We start from the raw sequence: 16365 nt of genomic DNA on the forward strand, positions 1-16365 counted from the left end.
GGGAAGACCCAGGACTAGGTGGAGGGATTATATCTCCACCCTGGCCGTGAACGCCTCGGTTAATGTGGCTCGGGAAAGGGAAGTTTGGGGTCCCCTGCTGGAGCTGCTCCCTCCGCGACTAGATACCGGATAAGCGGACGAAGATGGATGGATGTAATTTAATGCAAGCAAAGAAAGGAGTAAAGTATAGAAAGTAAAAATAATTGTAGAATTTGTAGAATAATTTGTAACTTCTTCACTTAGCTTTTATTAAGGACTATAATAACTTTACATCCAGTCTCATGTATAGCTCACATATTTTTGACTTTAAAGAAATAGTTTTTTGTTTTTTTTTGCTTTTACACAGAGCACAAATGTAAATCTGTGCTACACTTAATTTGTACAGGATCTTGAGGCTGCATCATCAAAACATCATTAGAGGGCTGCAAAGATCAAAGAATTCTGTTTATACGAAACTTCTTTGCATTAGAAAAATCTGTTCTGGCGGGACTATACAGAGCTTGGATTTTCTGTTTAATTTATCATTTGACAAATGCATTTTGAATCTATTAAATATGGCACTGGATTGCTTTTTTCAGGATATTTATTTTGAACAAATCTGCAAATGGTGACTTTTCTTCAGTTTATCCACATGTGGCTTAAAGAGTATTACTTAGGTATAGATAATGTTATGCAACTGAAGCCAATTGTGTAACATGGCTAATGTGGCTGACAGAAAAGTCAGTTCATTAGCACCTTTTTAAATCTTTTCTAATGACAGCAGGTTATTCCCCCTGCTTGCACTCTAAACTCTATCCCTTTACTCTAAAGGGTGTACTTTTCTGCAAGTAAAAAGTTTAAAGAGCTTCAAAAACTCAATCAAAGAAAGCACCTTCATCTAAGCACCGCAGCTTTGTCTTAACCCCTTGTAGACCTTTCAGGTCGTCATGCAGGGACCGGGGTTGAGGTGGCTGGCTTACAGGGAGTGTCTTTGGGCCCAGGGAAGATCTGCCAATGCTACCGTTTGTTTTCTTTAGTTTGACCCTTGATGCAAAACACATATTTGCTCTCAATTGGCTTCATAATGTTCATGCAGCCCAATTAAAAGTGAACCTTGGCGGGAAACAAAAGTCACTTTGACGTTTGGCATTTTTGGAGAAAATCATATTGAATTCTCCTTTGACTGTGACTTAGGCAAAGCATTACAGTTCATACCTATGAAGAAAACCTAGCAACAAAAGCTGATATGAGCTTTAAATTTGACTTTGACGAGCGTGACTAACAGCTATCATTATCCATTTCCTTTTACCTGTAATATTGCTTTGCTGTTTTCTTTGGATTATATTCTCGCTCCTTATGAACCTCTCTGCAGTTTACTTTACAGAGGACAGAGATCTACACTTTCAGGAATTCAATGTGGTTATTTGGTGCAGTACACGTCCGAGGCATTTTACCCCAATTGTCCCCCTGTTGTTCTGTTTGTTTGGGCGGGTGAGGCGAGGCCATTCAGAAGAGCTAACGAATAAAAACACTTGGAGAGTAAATAGTGGATCCCTGACAAGAATTACCATTTTGAGCTGTCAGATGTAGGCTAGGAGGGCTATAAAAATATCTGCAACCAGTCGTACCTCTGCTAGGGCATGCAACTATTTATTTTTGGAAAGTAGGTAGTCAGTTCAGTGACTTTTTATTACATAAGGCTAGAAAGTGGCTGTTAGTGAGGAAAAGAAAAAAAAGTCCTAGGTTGGATTTTGTTATAGACCACTGAATGTGTCTTTATCACTATTTTTAAGATGTTTGCTAACACGACTCGACATAGCGGAGGCGAACCAAACGAACATATTCTTTCTGGTTGTGAGCAAGCTCCACAAAAGCCTGAACTAAACAAAAATGTTATATATATAAATGCCTCGCTTCGCAGTTGAATGGACCATGCAGTATGAAATGAATAGACTCCCACAGCTGACATGACACGGAAATTTTTACTGTCAGAGAAATCCATGTCCATCATGCATAAATTGTCTGGTCTGTCTTTGTTTGGCCCAGCAAGGGGTTCATTGTGGCTATGCAACACCTAATGTGTTGCTTTCCCTAACATGCTGAAAGAGACATGACTTGGACAGATGTTTGAACTTGTTGCCTCAACAATACTTCAAACTGATCTGGGTGCAACAGACTGCAAGTGCTGTCACATCCAAGAGCTCTGTTGATTGATAAGATAAGCATACTCAAATTAGCTTTGAGGTCTTGAAAAACATTTTTTTTTAATAATGTAAGACAGCATTATTTTTACAAAAAAAAGCCCTTTGATATGGTGCTAAAATGGTGCTACGACTTTCCACGAATGTCCAAAACACGTGCCTCAGCAGAAGCACTGTGTTACCACATTCAAACTTTTTCCAAGTTGAGTCCAATTACATCTCCTCTGGAGAGCTGAACTGAATTGGAGATGAGCGGTGAATAATGAATCAACTGTGTGATGACATCACCCCCAAAAACACACACACACACACATACAACATCTCTGCGCAAGAGGTTATGTCCTCTTGCTGCCAGAAATTATTCACTTGAAAATGTTTTTGCTACAAATCATACAAGCCTATTATTAGAGGAATCTGACAGTGTAGTGTGTGTGTGCAAGTTCAACTCATCCACTGTAAAAGGTGCAGTTTAAATGTATTTGTTCCTGTGTTTTTGTTCACAGTTTTTTCCAAATGTGAGCTTTTAGAGCTTTATTGGTTTAATAGGAAGGGTCATGCTTGGTTAATCTGTGTGGCACACTATAATAACTGACATGTTGAGGTGGTTTCTGCTCAGTCCTGTTGGTACTCTTGTTTTGTAGGCAGTAATTGGAGAAGGGCTTGGAGCCTTCCTTCAGTGACCTCATTACCCCAATTAAATTTGTAGCCTTCCCTGAAAACAGTCCGTCTTACAAAGTGATGTTTGATTATCACTCTCAGTCCAAATGAGGTTGAAATATACAGCTGAGGAATCCGTGCTGGGAACTATGGCTGCACCTTTTTACAGTTTACTGTAGTAGGTTAATCAGAAAGCCTTTGAAAACGCTGTAGTTATACACCACATAAATGATGTTAAGGGTGCTGGTTGGGATGCTCATATCTAAACAAGTGACTCCAGGATTATTTCCACAAATAATCACAGCCTCTAGTTTGTTTGCAGTAGACGGAAAGACTCTGTCGCACCTGCGTCTTTGTCTTATAAAAGGTAGAAACATGTTAGGTTGTGTATTTCTAATAAATAAAACCTAGCCAGATCCATATTACAATCCGACCCAGTGCATAGGAACTTTACACCATTTGATTGTGTTTATTGGGTGTCTGAATTTTTAGTATTTTCTCAGTTCATTTCTAGTGTCCCTATATAGAGGCAATTGAATAGCATACATGTGCCTTTACCCTTGGTTTATTTTGTCATGTACCGTGACTTTGCTAAGTATCAGGATTTCAACATTGTTTAAAGCCAGTTGAGTGTACAGTATGCTGTGGTTTCTTAAAGTAGGGTTGCACCAACACTGCTTTTGTTTTGTACATGTGATCAGAGATGACCTCAGTTCTAATGTGGTTTAGGGTTCATTTGAGTCATTAGAAAAGATGCTTTTATTAAAATTTCACCTCATCTCATCATCTTTCCTTTTAAAGTAAAAGTCAGGGAGATGCTGTTTTCACCACAACTTTATGAAAAGTTTCATTCCAAAGTGTTACATCTCCACACTTGCAAGACAAACTTAACTTCAAATTAATGGTTCAAATAAATCTGTCAAATTGTACGATTCACAAACTGAGTTTCACTTTTATGTAGTTTATGATTTTGTAATAACACATGCCATGTTTTCCACACAGTACATGAGTAGATGTGTCATTTTTAATTGGAACAGTATAAAGCTTCATCCTGTTGTCAAATGAAAATAAATTCCTAAATTGTCAGTTTTTGAGAAGTTTAGAAAACAGCCTTGTTTTGATCTCGGCAATGTTTTTGAGTTAATAAAATGGATTTTGAGAGTGAATCGTGAAACTATTAACCTATGGGGGAGCATAACTGGACAAATCCAAAATGCACTATAAAGACTTTACAATATTTTACATTACAGACCTTAAAAGATATGAAAAACGTCAGGAATTTTGAATGTTGCATTTATTTTAACACCCCACCCGTGGTCTTCCGGGCTGTTGTCCAAATCCTCAAACCAGGAGAAAAAGTGCAGCAAACAATCAACCCTCACTAGACAGTCCTAAAGTTGCACACTAAGGGGTTGATTGAGTTGAGGCCATTTGCGGACGGCAACCTCAGATAGAAGGGGGAATGAATGCCGTGTTTGTCCACTTCTTTGCTCATTAAGGGACCTCTATTCAGCCATGGTCTGTATATGACAAAGAAAGCTCACAAGTGCACATTTTCAGTCCGAGGAGGGTGGTTTTTCTCCTCCTCAAAGCCCTCCCCTCATCGAAATTCGCCTCACAGAAGCACTGTGCCAGAGGCCAAAGTCTTGACAGGGGTGGCCCAGTGAGAGGGAAATCAAACAAGGCCCTTTTTTCGGCAGGGAGGCTTACCTGCCAGTTCTTAATCTGCACCACACCTTTCCAGTTCAGGAAGAAAGGCAGCCTTACTGTTCATTCATCATCTTTAGTGATTCAGGGTTATGTCTCTTGCCTGTTGGATGTGAGTCCTTGGTTACTCATAAATACTGGTAATACCTGAACTGTGCAGATTGAAATCCTTTCAGGCTTTTCAGTGGACTTGTCACATTCATCTTGGTGTGTAGTTAATACTGTACAGGAAACATATATGGTGATGAATGTTGATACAATGGGCTGAATACTGGTATCAGATGTGAATATACTGCCCAGTAATGTAAACTCAGCCCACTGGCAGACCTAATTTTAAAAATTACATTTCTCAGTTGAGATCTGTTTGTCAGTGCGATTGGCCAGTTTTCTCTTGGATCAAAATGTAATGAAAACACGACTGGCTTTATAAGCCTAAAGTAGACAAGGGACATACAGTATAGGGAACATTTCAACCAGTTTCTGTTGAAAATGAAGGTGGTGTGTGCAAGGTCAAGCATAGCTACATTGCATTACCTGTCATTTGAATGGCCTTCCTAGTTATAGTACTATTATTCCACAATATTGGACTTATACTAGTTCCTCTACATTACCATAAATCACACTGAAGATTTTCTATAACAATGTACATAATGTAAGTCATTTATTCTCACAGCATTCTTAAAATCAATTTGCAAATGTGGTAAAATAATTTAAATCTTGTTCCCAAAGCATTTTATTTTTCACTTTAATTTCAGCAATTTGATACAAAAGATATTATTATTTTGAAACAAGAAAGAATGGTGTCATCTGAAAAACTGATGTCTAATCTCTATAACATATTTGCATATTACGTTTAGAGGGAAAGCTATTTTGTCCAAGATTACGTTTGATTTTAACATATAACAAATGTTTCTAATTCAAGTCCGCGTAGACAGTGGGTTGTCAGTGGATATGGGTTGTCATGATCACAAAACAATTGCGCAAATGTGTTTTTTTTTCATGCTCACCAGAAATGAAGAAACAATCATATTTTCTAAAACGTCCTCTTTTTTTTTTAGATTTCCATAGAAATGAAACATAATGTTTTGACTCAGTTTAAGAGTGTTTTCACAGTGCATGTCAGACCTTTTCTGTTCTTTCCATTGGGCGGCAGTGCGTCTATCCTTAAAGTTGTGCAGCACTGCATTGACCGCTTGCCGCTCTAGTCAGCACTCTCTACAACCAGGTAAAGGTAATAACCGCATGGCGAGTTTATTTCTCAAAATAGGAGCATAATGAGGATGACTTTCCTCTTGGGCGTTTGTTGGGAAGGTTTCAGTCAGTGCGCCATGCAGAGGATGAAGACTCTGGAGAGGAACGCGGGTCCAACCACGGACGTTCACGTTGGTACGAGAGTCAAGCCAGACAGAATAAGCAAACAACGCCTCTGATGTGTTCTTCAAAATAAAAGCCGTCCAGGAAAATCCATTTGTATTGAGAACAGCCCTATGTCCCAAAGAGAAAGCTAGTAGTTCGTTAAAACAGAGATAGGATCAGATTTAGAAAATAGGCTACACCCGCGTCCTAGTTGTTACCATGTCACGGACCAGTGAAGACAAACGCGTTATAATTTGATGACACATAGGGTGCTTTTATTTTGATGGCATATCTCCTCGTGTCCTGGGCTGTATTGTCAGTTTATGCTTACTTGACGCATCTCGCATTGAGTGAGAGAGAGAGAGAGAGAGAGAAAGAGAGAGACAGAGCGTGCGCGAGAGAGAGAGAGCATTCGATGTGTCTTTTTCTGAACATCACTTTGGAAATTTGCGCTCGTGTAGTCCTGCTTAAAGCGGTGCTCACCTGCCGGGGCTGCGTGGCTGTCCGCGGCTTAGTAACTGATTTAATAGGATAATCAGGCTAATTGCCTCCTCTGATATTGCCTTCATTGATTCTGTCGACCATTCCCCTAATCACTGTCATGATTGTCTTCATTTTCTTGTCTCTCGCTCTTTCAAAGTGACCGGCTGCAGGTGTTTTAATGCTGTGATTTGCGCCAGTCCAGGCTGGCAATATGTAATTTTGGGATAGACGCAGCGTTTTTGGAGAAGTGGACTATTTCACAGCTGCGATTCCTTGGTTTCTTTTAAAACGTTGAAGGCTTTACTCTGTAGACCAGAACAGATCCTGGTACACCGTGATGGTGTGGGGCTATCAGAACTGACAGCAGAGTGTACGCTATCATTTGGAAACTGCTTGTGGGTAAGTTCAATTTGTGTTTTTATCTGTACGTTTCCAAAGTTGGTCAGATGCTTGTGCTGCCTTCTGTGGATATGTTTAAACCAGTTTGCGGGCGCCAACGATTCATTTAGATGACGCTGACATTTCATGTAGGCCCGGGTACAAAGATTTACATCACTTATCGACGCGCTTCAACAAACGGATTCATGATCTCCTAATATGCGGCACTTAAATGCGCATTTGGAGTGAACGGGTTGCCCCAGTTACGCATGGATCCCAGTCAGTCTTAATGCTTTAGTTGCGGATGGAGCCTCTTCAGTGGAAGTGCTTACAGCTGCAGTACGACAGCGAAGTGCACTGCTGAAGTAGTCTGTATTATTTAGTAAAACACAATTATCCAGGCACAGCGGTTACGGTGTCGGTGGAGACAGCTTTTGATTTTCACAACGTTATTTGTGTTTAACTGTGCGCATTTGAATGTCGCTCTGGTGAGTCAGCAATGTGTTTGTGTGCTTGTGTATGTGCACCTGTGGGGAGTGCGCGATTGTATGCTCATGTCAGTAGGTGTATGCGAATTTGTGCACATGTGCTTGTCACTTTGTGCGTGCACACAGAGCGCGCCGCGTGTCAGAGGAGTTTGGCAAGAACCGGGGCTCAGTTTATTTCCCATTATTTCTGCTGAGTGATTGCTTGGCGAGTCAGTTCTCTGTGCCTCTCCTCAGCATTTGCTAGTATTTCAACGCCTGCCCCCTGCTTCCCTCCCCTGCTTGGATGGATGATGGCCTATGATTGTCCAGATGGATATTGGAGCTCCACTCTGGCTCTGACCAGATTGGGGACTGCCAGTTAAACATATTTGGGAATCAGAAAGTGATACTGCTATAAAGTTAGAACAAATGCTGGCATAGAAAAGGGGGGAAATCTTTCTTCTCCTTCTTCACCCGCTACAGAGATGGGTTACAGAAGGTACTGTAGCCCTGCAAGTTGCTTCTCACCATTTTATCAAGCAATGACTGCTGCAGAGATGCATCTTTTCTCATGTCTTTTTGTAAATCTATTAGAAACCAATACCTCATCTAAGACCAAGGCCTACTGGCAGTGTAAGCATTACATTCAGCCAGCACCTCATCAATCGCGTACGGTTGTCTATTTTGTCAACAGTAATATTTGCTCCCCATTTACACTGCTCCAAAAACTACTGGCTTTGTGCTCTGCTCTATACCTTCCCACTCCAATTTTGTCTCGACATTTTGTGCTTCAGGTGATATCTTCTTGGTTTATGATGCTATTTTAATAACATCTTTATTCATCTCCAACATTTGGTGTTAAGCTTTGCCACAGGAGCAACCAAGAGCACATGAATTTATAGGTAAGTGGCAGTGGCCACTTAACGGAAGCCCTGCAGCTACATATTGAGCTGAGTCGAGTGCTCTCACACAGAAATTGATTTAGACAGAGATTATGTCATCAAGCATTGGCACTTTTTTATGCTGGTCAAGTTTACCCAGCGGCATTGCATTCCTCTTCTGCTCCCTGATGAATTAAGTGTAGGTTTAAAGAGCATGTTAATGCACCACTAACGCCGTCATTTCATTGTCAGGTTAATTTCAAGTGCAGTTTTGAATACTTGATCAGTATTAAAAAGCATTTGGACTCTGACACTGCATTTGATTAGATAAAAGAAGAAGAAACTTTATTATTTGTCACATACAATCATACAGTGAAGTGTAGTGAAATTCAATTTCTGCATGTAACCCATCCTAAGCATTAGGAGCAGTGGACAGCCACAGACGGGGGAGCAGCTTGGGGCTCAGTGTCTTGCTCAAGACATGTGACCGTAGGAGCCTGTGATCGACCTCCAATCTTGTGGTTGAGGGCCGACCCAATCTATCTCTGAACCACAGCCGCCTACATAATAATACTCTAAACATAAGAAACCCTATAGTTGAATTTGCACATGTGAACATCAAAGCTGCACAAACAATTTTTGTCTCAGTACAATGAGTTCATTTGTAATTAACAGTCTCTCCCATAATAACTAATATTTAATCTTCTTTTCCTATTTTCATGAGGCAAACCCCACTCAAACTGATAAGTGCTAAAACACACCTTGACAAGCATTTGCAAATAGCACTTGACCCTGTTCAGCTTGCAGTGCTCTCTCTAGCAGACAGAAGGATCTGAAGACATCACAAGCTTTTCCCCTTCCTGTCTTGATTGATACCTTTTAATTTTCCAGGAGCTGTCACCAAGGCCTATTGGTCTTGGCTTTGCAATCAGGGGGGTGGGTAGGCAAAGGCTTTCAAATGAAAGAGTTCATTAATATAGTGGGAAATAAGGGTTGTCTCGCTGTGCAATATTGGCTCCGTGTGAGGAGCAATTGATGAGGATTTGTGAGGAAGAATGTTGGAGTGTTGGAGTGAAGGGCCACCTCAATCAGGGCTATTACATTACATTAATAAGGCTTGAGGGAAAATGAAAATACAGAGAGATGATCCAGCTTGTGTGTTGGCGTATGTGTGCAAATGTCATACTTCAGCATGAGCACCTTCCATTCTTCCTCGGTACTGCTGTGTAGACTTATTGGCTGTTGTGAAATCTGAGCATTAGATGCTGTCGACTACATGCATAGCAGACATGCTCTCAGTTAAATCTTTTGAAAATCCAATTCCCTTGAAGATGAGATCCCTCTTTCCCCACGCCTTGTTCCATTTTCCATCGCAATCATTGGGCATCGATCTGATTCAAAGCTATTTATTTTTGTTGCAGCCATCATGTCATGAATTGACAAGTATGGTAGATCACAGATTACACTATGTCTGGGCATGTCTCCTCACCCATAAAAAGGAGATTCATAACTGGGTGAATACCAAAATTTCAATCTATCAACGTTATGCATTTTCGGGCTTCAGTATTTTCAGGTACAACTTTTCAGTCATTGTTCTAGCTAAGCTACAGTAAAGTGCCAGATTACAGTGGGATACCTTACTTTAAAGCACTGGCTTGTGGCCTTTTGGCTTGTGATCCCTCAAAAAAGAAGTAGTGTTTATTTGTGACCCCGATCACAGTTTTTGGAACATTTGTCAGGTTTCTTTTCCCTATCAAACTTCTCACATTTAAAGATATTATTTTAGAGGCCTGATGGGTTAACAAAGAACTAGTAAATTAGAAACATGTATATTGTTTTCCTGTCATGTTAATTATCTGGAGATCCCTCAATTTGGAAATCTCTGCCTGGTGGACCTCAGCAAACTTTAACTCTTTCTACACATTTAAAAAAGGGTCATTGTTTACAATTTACAAATAACTGTAACCACGATGCAAGTCAAGCCAAATCAAGAGTTCAACAGAACTTTTCTTTGTTCTCTAATCAGTGTCCTGCGGAAATAGGAAACTCAACAAATGTGTCCCTTTCAGAAAACATAGCAACCACTGATGGGAACCGAGGCTGTATGGAAAAATAAATGGCTTTTAAAATTGGCCCCCCATTCACTTTGTGGCCTTTCAGCCTTATGTGTGCCCTTCCCTGCTGTTATTCAGTGGAGAGATATCAAAAAGAATGGTCTTCTCTGCAAATCATTTTCATGGGCCACTTATTTTTCAGACCTTGACTTGAATGCTTTCCTGTATGGATGTGAACTTTGCCGCTGTAATGCTAGCTTTATTTACTCTCCGCATGTAATGGCATTCATATCCAAACAGAGTTATGCTTAATGCCACAATAAAAGCACGGTAATGGCATCATTTCAAACTGTCTCTTTACATTGCTCTTGAAAAAATACATATGCAAGCTTGTGTGTGTGTGTGTGTGTGTGTGTGTGTGTGTGTGTTTGGGGGATCAAAGCATAAAGATGACCGGAGTCAAATGCAATTTAAAAGCGCTTTATTTTCCCATTTGTTACTGCAAAAAATAAAAGGACCTCGGCTCAGACAGTGTAGCACACCCGGGAGCTTAAATTTTGTGCAGGTCAATTGTACCACAGCTAGAATGAAGACTAAGGCACTGAACTACTTGTGTTACGCTGATGAAAAGGCCATCTAAGGCATGATCAGTTACCTCAGTATACATTATTTTTCTTTGCTAGGGGCAAGTGATGTTCAAAATGTATGTTTTTTCACTCCGTTTTAATCAGCGATAAAATGAGAAGCCCATTGCTATAAGCAAGAGAGTGGAATTATCATTTTTATTCTTTCTCTTCAGACCCACTGTCATCGTGCCATGTCTGGAGGTGATCCTCAGAGGCCCATCCAGCCTAGAAAGATGAAGTTGATGTGTTTTAGATAGCTTTTAGAGAGATGTGGATAGAGGATGGAAATTGCATGCCAGGGAAAGCAAAATGAGCAATTTTTCCTCCCATTTCTCCTTCTCTCTTCATCGGATCTATGCTTACTCATTCATGAAGGCTTTGTTGTGACATTTCATACGTTGGCGTGAAGATAAAAAAAATCGCAAAAAAATGCCAATTGGCGGGGGGACTGTGCAAGCCAATGCATTTGCAGCAATAACTGCATAGTAGAAGAGACACGTCCATCTGATGTTTAGTAAACTGACCCATTTTCTTTGATTGTCCCCCTTTTATAGCGCTCCTTACTGTATTATATGAGCTTTGAAATGTACAACCAACATTAATAAATTTGTACATTTTGACCCAGTTCAGCATGGCTGAACACCCTCAGTCACAGCATCATCTATATATTCAAACAGCAATTCCAGTAATAATCCAGTCCCCAGTTTGGCTAATGATGGTAATAATTTTATGCTGCTACGACATCCTTTTCATTACAACTGAGGGGGTTACTGTTGTTCCTCTTTCCCAGCCAGAGCGTGGCTCTTGTTCCCCCCTGCAGGACCAGACCGACAGAGACTGGCTCGCAACAGGGTTCTTGATTTATGGGCCACTTTATAAGAAGGGCCTGGGGACGCAGCACTCCTTGTCCTCCGATATTGAATCTCTGCTGCCTAGCATGGAGATGTGGGTCGTCCGTTATTGTGTGAAAGCTTATTTGCATTGTGCTGTTAAGCTCTCAGTGGTAACTACAGCATGTCTGCCCACCTTAGCACTTAAGTTTATTTTTGCTTGCAGGGCTGTTTGGGTCAGACATGTAAGGGACATTTTTGGAAGGAAAGGTGCAGTGAAGGCAAATAGCTTTCACATCGACATGTTTGTGTGCGTGTCTACTTTTGCAATGTAGCATAACATTTAAACAGTCTGACCTATGAGGAAATGGATACTGCATTTGATCCAAATTTCACCGGAAAAAACAGACCGCCTGCCATAACACAATATAGTATGAAATATAGTTGAAAGCCAAATGCGGCATATCCATCATTATCCTTAGCATTGTGCATTCACTAAAAATGGAAGCTGTACTTTCAAGCAGTGCACAACGACAAAACAGATCAGATCAATTGACTGTACAATTTCAAGCACATTTTCTGTTAGAAGAAATACTTTGATTACTCCTTTAAAGGCTTTGTTAGTTTAATTGCTGTTGGCTGGATTGTATATTTGCTCTGTTTTGGCTCAAGCTGATTCTTGGTTGGTTTGATTAAAGTATGTTTAGCAGCCTTAATCAATGTAGTTGCTATAGGGTAGGCCTTTATTAACTTGTGTTAATAATTTGACAATTCTTTCATTTACCCTTAAATCTGCCCATGGTTCTGCAGCTTAGACAAGACCAGTTTTCTGCTTATTTGATTTGGCAAACTACAAAAACTGCCAGAGCAATATTTCTAATTTTTATACCTTTTACTTACTACATTTTCTATTGTTTAAGAACATTTACGTTAGAAATGTTACTGGTCCATTATTATGTTTCTGTCTAAACCCTAAGATGCTCTGCAGTTCTCGAGGATCTTGACCATCCTGCTTTCTTCAAAGACAAACCAAAAAAAAAGACATACCCTATTGACTATTTTCTGGTGTTATACTGTAAAATATGCAGGGTTCTTTTACTTTCTGAAAGCCAGAGCTCTATGAAGAACTCAGACTTTGATGCTCTCCAATGAATAGCATTAGCATACAGTAGAGTTAACTAGAGACTTGTCGGTTCAGTAGCGGATCAGTGTCAGTGTCACAGATTTAAATGTAGATTTAAATGTGTGTTGAGTAAAAAATGTGTATTAGAGGTTGTGTGTGAGAGATGAAGAGAGGACTGCTTCAGCCCGTGTGTATCTCATCGCTGCTTTCCGAAGTCTCAACCTTGGCTTGATGAATTTTTTATTTCCTATAGCATTGGGAATGTTTCTCTGAAATACACCGCCTGCTGCTACAGTTTTATGCAGTTAATGTAAGCCTTGAGATCTTAGTATCATTCAGCAGCTATTGTAGCATGCTTCCTCCTGAGGTGAATCCCGTTTCAGACCTTGAACTCTGACCGTGTTTGAGAGTTTGATTGACACCTGCAGTACAGATCAAGCAGCCTTGGGGGGACTTGAGACACATCCTGCTACAAGAATAAAGTTGGTGAATGAGCCACAATTTTTTTTTTTACCTCAACATAAGTGTACAGAGGCTGTTCTGATAGTATAAAGCAAGCATAGAAAAATGTGACAGCATCTCAGTACTGTAACAATTTTTTTTTTAACAGAGTTTACAAGAAAAGCGTTAAGAGGCTGAGAGCATCCTTTCAAAGAATGCCAATGATCTGCGACGTAGATAGAGCAGAATCGTCTGCATCCATTTATCATTGTGTGAATCATCACTGTGCTCTTTCGCTATATATTCATATAGATCAGCATTAATTCAAAACTTTTAGACAGGTAGAATAGCAGCTTTAGGGCTCGTAGCAGCTCAGAGTGAACAAACAACGCTTTAACAACCCCAATAATTGTCAGTGTTTTTGAAAAATCAACATCCATTAACAGTGGGAAATTTGCTGTGTAAATGCAACAAATTGGTTTCATCTTTTAAATCACATCAACACACTTTATTATAGACAGTTATAGAGACAGTCAACTCAGTAAAACTCAGATGTTAATCACTGTGATGTCAAAATATGGATAGTTTGAACAAGATTCTTCAGCTACCCGAATAATCCCCAATAATTTGCTTCTCTGTGTTTATCAATGCTCTGCTGCTTGGCACCATCTCATGATACTGCCTCTCATGGTTTGTCTTCTCCTCACTCTCTATTCTTCAACCTTTTCTAGCATTCATTCCTCCTGTCTCTCCCTTTCACCTCTTCCTCTCAGAGATTCCAGCTAGCTCTCTCTTGGTCCTCTTAGCCCTGGCCTGGAATATCCAGAGAGAGCTCAGTTTATTTAATGTCATCCTTATTTTCCTGACAGTCAGGCAGGATAAAGGATCTAGTTAGCAGGCAGCTCAGGTAATAGTACTAAGAATCGGACGTGACTGGAAAGAACGTTTGTATGTGTGTGCACGGGCCTGTGTGTGCACATTTGTGTGTCCATAGAATTCATTTAAAGGGCATTTTTCCAAGCTGACTGGTGGCTAACAGCTCCCAAGACCAAACATCAGAAATATAAATTGTACATTATATACTGTATCTGCCATATTTCACCCACAGAGAACAGTTTCTGCCACTGCTATGTAGTTCCCTCACTGTTAAAGTCAAATGGCAGCTCAGTTGGCTGTTGTTTTTTTGGTCATTTGTTGAGTTTAACATTCCCATAGTTTTTTTAATTGATTTATTGATTAAAGTGATGTTGGGTAATTGTACACTGCAAGTGCATAGCAAGTACAACCCAGAGACACAGGGGTTTGTATTTCCAGGTTCTGTACATAATGTAGCCTAGCTTTGTTGCTGTTTTTGTAGGCTTTGAAACAGCATTTAGACCATAATGTAGGGGACCACCAAGCTCTACTAAGAATTGCTTTGTCCTCACCACGCAGAGACAAATTAGCCACTGACGAAAATACACAATTGCATAACATTGCTACAGACGGTGTGTCTTTCATTGCTTTGTATTCATCTGTTGATTGTGCCCTTGATGCGTTGTGCGGTTTTTATTCTCACTGTTGTCATGCAGGAACTCGACTAGGTGCATATTTTTACACTAAGCAGAAGAAACATTTATTCAAAGACATTTACGGTGTTAAACATATCTAGAGATGTCGATTGTGTAACCTGTGCAACCTCTTCTCTCTCTCCTATGCGTGTATGTCAAGAACATGGCGGCTTGTGGTTGCAGGGTTATTAGATAATCCAAAATGGAATAATTCAGTGAGGAGAGCTCAGACTTGTGTGGGTGTGTGCATGCGTCAGCCAAGGGTGTAAGGGCTCGAAAAGTGTTCCTCACAAATAGAAATGTTAATAACTCACCAAGCAGAGTACATATCAATTTCCCAACTGGAGGTAGGAGGAAAGGGGCAGAGGGGTGACATGGTGAGATACAGTAGTTGGGGGTGGGGTGGGGTGGGGTAATGACAGAGAGAGAGCGGGTGTAAATTCATACTACAACAGATATAAAGCATTGTATAGTATAGTATATATATATACATTGCGGGGCGGCTGTGGCTCAGTGGTAGAGCGGTTGCCTGCCAATCGCAAGGTTGGTGGTTCGATCCCCGCCCCTGCAGTCATTGTCGAAGTGTCCTTGGGCAAGACACTGGACCCCGAGTTGCCCCCGGTGCTGCGCATCGGAGTGAGTGTGTATGAATGTATATCTGATGAGCAGGTGGCACCTTGTACGGCAGCCCCGGCCACAGTGTATGAATGTGTGTGAATGGTGAATGTTTCCTGTAGATGTAAAAGCGCTTTGAGCAGTTGTTAAGACTGGAAAAGCGCTATATAAATACAGCACATTTACATTTACATACTTCTAATTATTTATTCAGTTCCAATTTGGGTCTGGATCAAGGTGTGTGTGACCCATAATGCTACTTATATTTAAGAGCTCATATAAGAATTTGTCAAAAATAAGGTATAGCAAAGAAAACTAGTTTAATCCAATTATTACCGATTAAATCAAATCATTCCAAATTTTCTGGCACTCTAATGACAGTACTAAACACTGTTGCCAAGAAAATAAGAAATAATTTCATAATTGTGACACCCATGAGCGCCTGGCTCAGCTAGTGTTTGTGTGAGGACTAAACTCAACACTGGAAGAACAAGCAAAGAAGAAGCAAAATGTCAAAGCTTTACACTTCAATTCAATCAAAATTCCAAAGCCCAGAAGTGAAATGTTTTCCAAACAAGCGGGAGAAGTGTTGGCACATATACGGAGGTCTGTTATTGCCTCTTGCTGTCAGTTGTTGTTTGTATCTGATATGGGTAACATCCTACAAAGTCATCCAGAAACATCCGATGTGAGCAGTGGTTCCGAATTGAGCACAAGGGCCTTCAGTGTGACCAGCCCGAGAAAATGTGTGAGCAAGAGAGACTTGAAATGAGAGATCCGTGTAAATCGTCATCTCAATATCTACCTGGCAAGTTTTAGTAAAGCAGTAAAGCCTCAGTCGTCGAATGCTGAAATTGTTTGTGTGCAATTGTGAGATGGAGATGCATTCCTCTGAGCCAACTGTGAGCGGCGAGAGTGTTGAGAGAGTGCCCCATTTCTCTTGCTGAACCCTCCTCGAAAGTAATTGAATTTTGGATGAATCCGCTGAGGGGTAAACTGACCTCCTTTGTCGGGGGG

General features: G+C 40.5%; 1 protein-coding gene across 3 annotated transcripts in view; it reads left to right on the forward strand.

Moving 5' to 3' along the window:
• The window catches only part of LOC116674158 (interleukin-1 receptor accessory protein-like 1), a 264381-nt gene that overhangs the window by 38832 nt on the left and 209184 nt on the right, over positions 1-16365 (forward strand). For 2 of the 3 annotated variants that reach the window (XM_032506680.1, XM_032506683.1), the window contains exon 1: positions 6322-6782. The exons of the other annotated variant lie outside the window; for it this stretch is intronic. The gene's annotated coding sequence lies outside the window, so the exon portion shown is untranslated. Of the gene's footprint in view, positions 1-6321; positions 6783-16365 lie in introns of those variants that run through there. 3 annotated transcript variants of the gene reach the window in all.

This window comes from Etheostoma spectabile, chromosome 24 (genome assembly GCF_008692095.1).
Source record: "Etheostoma spectabile isolate EspeVRDwgs_2016 chromosome 24, UIUC_Espe_1.0, whole genome shotgun sequence".
NCBI classification, from domain to species: domain Eukaryota; kingdom Metazoa; phylum Chordata; class Actinopteri; order Perciformes; family Percidae; genus Etheostoma; species Etheostoma spectabile.